The sequence below is a fragment of the Tupaia chinensis genome, unplaced genomic scaffold (assembly GCF_000334495.1).
Source record: "Tupaia chinensis unplaced genomic scaffold, TupChi_1.0 Scaffold000179_1, whole genome shotgun sequence".
NCBI classification, from domain to species: domain Eukaryota; kingdom Metazoa; phylum Chordata; class Mammalia; order Scandentia; family Tupaiidae; genus Tupaia; species Tupaia belangeri.
Window position 1 is genome coordinate 148,010 of NW_006159654.1, and position 5,080 is coordinate 153,089.

The window sequence follows — 5,080 nt, forward strand, 5'->3', positions numbered from 1 at the left end:
ATATTATATATTATTTATATATTTATATATTATAATATAATATATTACATATATAAAATAGAACAAAACCCAAAACAGAAACTTTATTGTAGGCAAGAAGCTAACCTTAGCCCAATGTATTTCTGTGTGCCCACTTTCTAACTATTATTCAAAGATTTCTCTTGTATGCTTATTTATTTTTGTCTTTATTTTTCAGTTAAGATTAAGTGAGATATGTGTCAGATGTTTTAGTCAATAATAGTAGAATAGAAAGACATGAACAGTGTAGTTCAGGTATTAGGATCTCAAACAACAGAAACTAACTCTTGCTCATATAGTCAGGAGTACATTTATAATCCAATACCTGTGGAAGTGAGAAGGTATCTGGAGAATGAGGTTTGGACATGCATAAAAACCAATGCAGCTTTGGAGATTAGGACACAGAAACTTCAGAAGTGTCTTACAGAACATTCTGTTTTGACTTTTGATCTGATTTAAGATGGTATCAAGTGTCTCCTTTGTCTTCGTGTTAAATTTTCAGGATTCAAAGCTCTGGAAGAGTATAATCAACTATCTGTGCTTTGCTTGTGGGTCTGCTCCCTGAATGTATTGTGCCAGATAAGAGGTAGTGATTGCGCCTTTGATTACACAGTAAAAAATAACATTAAGTTTGTCAAGATCATACATAATGAGAGTGTTTTTTATCCAAATGCTGAAAAGGAGAAGAATACTCTAGAAATAAAATGTATACAAGGAATCAAAAAAATTGTGTGTAGCCAATGACTCCTCTGAGCAAAATATATATTGAAATCAAGAGTAACTGATTCTATAGTTTGAAAAGGAAATACTGTAACCATTTAACCATTAGTATGTATGTAAGATTCAGATGCCATAAATACAAGGTATTTATTTGTCAGATGGTTATAATTCATGAGTGTTCAGTATTAAGGATACATAAAACAGAAACTGGCCTAACTACTGTTATATAATAGAGGTTCTTACGGTGCCTGATTTATTAGACACATTACAATGACTGTAATTAGTGTATCAATCGTCTGTAATGGCTCCTTTTAAATTACTAAAGGACATGTTATAGTGCAGTAAAAACGTGATTAATTGGAGTTCAATTAGAAGAAATGGTCAGATTGTTTTGGGGCTTTCTTTTGGATCTGTGGTAATAAATAGGAAGACCATCTCGATGGGACAATTTGGAGTTTCCTATAGCAAAGGAGTCAGACACCATCACTTTACAGGGAAGACTCTTTAAAAGCAGACATGGGGTGTGGAAGTATAATGAGAAAAAAGGACATTTTCAACCTTTGCAGATTTTATGGAACTAACATCTCTCAGTATAGACAGTTCTCAGAATACTATTTCCGAAGTTCTGAGGTATTAATGTAAGCAAACAGCACTAGATATCCTGGTCACGAAGAGAGCAGTATCAAGTAGAAACACATGGAGATGCAGGAAATAAATTAAAAAAAAAGTTCGTTGAATTGTTTATTACACCAGGTCATAACCAAGGAATTACATTACAAGTGTTACATATTTTAATTTTTATTACTTTTTTCTAGGTGTCAAGTAATTGGTCCATTACCACATAAAGGATATTTAATTCAAATTTATAATTCTTTTATTTCTAAATTACAGACTAAATTAAAGTAGATCTTTAATTGTAAAGTAATAACCCTCAAAGTTAAAGTCTAATCAATAGAATGTTGTAATTTGTTCTTTTTATGGGAGAGGGGTACACTACAAAGTCATAGATTGATTGTTTAAGGTCATTTTCAAATGGAAATTTCATTTACTATAATTCCATGGGGGGTCTGGTGATGAATGGCATACATTATCAGTCAATAAAATTGAGAGCAGCTTTATTGTTGATAATACTCTAAGAATGGCATTAGATGAATATATTCTGACTTAATTACGGTAAAGAAGAAAGATTAAAAGGAGCACCTATGGGTGGACAACAACCGGGAGATGGTCTAAAATATAAAAACAGTATTATAAACAAGCAAATAAAAAAATAACAAGAACTAGATAAGCAGCCTTGATGCGAGGTCTTCGGGGCAAGCTGTCCAATATTCAAGGTCATCCACTTGATCCAAGGTCTTGGATCAACTATCTCCTTCCTACAGAATCTTTGCAAAGCTTTAGTTTGAGGTTCCCAACTAGAATAGCATTCTAGTGGTGAGGAATTCTGTATTGCTGCTTTTGTTGTGAAATGTGAACCTACATACTGATTCCCTGCAGTTTCGATGCTCTATTTGTTTTTAATCACAGCTAATAGGTATATCTTCCAGGAAGGCTCAAGTGCAGCTCTTATCTGATGTCTCTTCCAATACAGATCTATAGTAGTCAAACATCATGAATAAACTCTTTAGAATAATGTTTTGGGAAGCAGCCTGTGGTAGAGGTTGAGATGTCTGGATCCCACATGGCCAACTGCATGGTTGAGTCTCAGTCCCAGTGGCACACAGGGTACATGTGTATGCATATCCCCAATTCTTTTTTTTTTTTAAGAGAGAGATTTTCACTGTAGGGTGTGTGCACTTGCTGGAGAGACATAGAGACATAGAGACAGAAAACAAGAACTCACCATCACCACCATCACCTGCCCCCCCCCGCCAAGGGGAATGGCCATGCCACAATCCCTTCTCCTCGATTCTCTTCTCAGGATCTTGGACATGCATGCACATGCACCCAGTGTGACTGTTAAGCTACCAAGTCCAGGACTCAAACCATGGTTGACTACTTAGGAGTCCAGCAATGGAACCATTATGTCATCTGCTGTTTCCAGCATGCCCAAAATTCTGAAAGGAGAATGGAGTAGAAAGGATTGCAGTGTGACCATTCTTGGGGAATATTTCTCACTTTCTCTCTCTCTCTCTGCCTCTCTCTGGTGGATGCACATGGCAAAATTAAAAATGTTTTGGAAGGAAAACTTTAAACTGCCAGTGCTAGATATAAGTATAGTAGTTGAGTGTGGTACATTTCTAATGATTCTCATAAAGTATGCACCTTAGTTATTTGCTATAAAAATTTTCATGCACCACGTTGAATATACAAAAATCAAATAACATTTTAGAGATTAAGGACTATAGATTTTAAGCCATAAAATACTTTAATTATTTGAAAGTTGAATATAATAATTAAAAACACATTCAAATCTCAAGAAAGATGAAAGCTGAATAAAATCTATCTAAAGGTACTTAGGCAGTATATTGATGCTTTGATTTCTAACCATACCTCACCACCATAATTTCTGAAAAATGATTCATGTATGTATTTGAAATTCATTTATTAATTTCTCCATGAAAGATAGAGGAACTGAGGGACCAGTAGTTACATAATGGCTATGTCACTGGACTCCCATATAGTTGACTGCGGTTTCTGTCCCAGACCTGGTGGCTTAAAACTCACGCCGGATGCATGTGTGTGCGTTCCCAAGATCCCGAGAGGAGTATGGAGGAGAAGGGATTGTGGCGTGGCCATCCCCCCTGAGGGGTGATTTCTTGCTTTCTGTCTCTATGTCTCTCTCTGTCTGTCCGGCGAGCACATGCGTCCTATAGCAAAAACCTGTTTCCCCCCAGAAAAAATAAAAGATAGAAGCACTGAGAGAGAGAGGGGTACAGAGAGACAGTACTCCTAAATGTGTTTTTATACTGTGATCCACCCAAGCCAGCCAGGACCATGGGTTCATGCATGCCCAGAATATTCAAGAGAGTTCTCTGGATGTGAACACGGAATCTTCCCAAGCATTGCGATTTACTACTGCACCACCATCTGGCCCTAAGAATTATATTTTTAGTGAATGACACATATCCCAAATAACCTCTGCTTTTTTAGAACAGTTTCCTCATTGATTTGCGATAGTAATCTGGGCCAGCAGGCAGTGTGGTGGTGAAGGTGCTCAATCCCATGTGGCCTAGTACACAATTTGAGTCCAGATACTGTGGCTTGAAAAACATGCCAGCACTTGTGCGTGTGCCCAGAATCCAGAGAGGAGACTGGAGTAGAAGGGATTGCAGTGTGGTCATCACCTTTGGGTGGTGATTTCTCACTTTCTCTTTCTGTCTCTGTCTCTCTCCAGTGAGTACATATGCTCAATGGTAAAAATCAAAATGAAAAAGAAAGAAAAGGAAAAAGAAAAGACAGTAACCAGGGTAACTGCTCATGATGGCAGTTCTATTAAGAAATTTTGCTAATATCCATTTGAAATCATCTGATCCCTCTGTATTATTGGGTTGTTGGGAAAGTCATGATACATTTTTGCATTAAAAAACAGAAAAATACATCATGATTTTCCCAACCACCTTATAGTTTTCCAGGGCTCCTATAATAAAACATCACAATGTGGGTGGCATCAGCTGAGGAATTGGTATCAGTTGTAGTAGCCAGACATCTGAGATCAAGGTCCTGGTAAATAAATTCCTTCTGAGGTCAATGAGAGAAGGATCTTTTCCAAGTCTCTCTCCATCACAAATAAATAACCATCTTCTTCCCTTCTCTCTTCACTTGGAGTTCTTCTATTTGTGTATCAGTGTCCTAATATCCTATTCTTATAAAGACTCTATCAAAGTAGGTTCTACTCTGATGACTTCATTTTAATTTGATTATTCTATAAAGAACTTACCAGCAAGTAAGGTCATATTTTGATGTTCTCGGGTTTGATAAACACTAACTTATGAATTCTGGTGGGCAACATAATTCAACTATTAGCCACCAACCAGGTCATTCAAAAGAATATATTAATAAAATGTACAACCAGTTTTTTTTCCATTTTTTTCTTTCAAAATCAAGGGATAAGTATTAATATTTTATAATGGCCGTTTTGGATCCCTCCACAGATACATCCTTTGAGAATTTAGTTAGAATTAAAAACCTTGTTGGGACCAGCAGTTAGCATAATGGCTATGTCGCTGGACTCCCACGTAGTCGACCGTGGTTCACGTCCTGGACCTGGTGGCTTGAACTCACACCGGGTGCATGTGTGTGCTCACCCAAGATCCCGAGAGGAGAATGGAGAAGAAGGGATTGCGGTGTGGCCATCCCCCCTGGGGTGTGATTTCTCACTTTCTGTCTCTCTCTGTCTGTC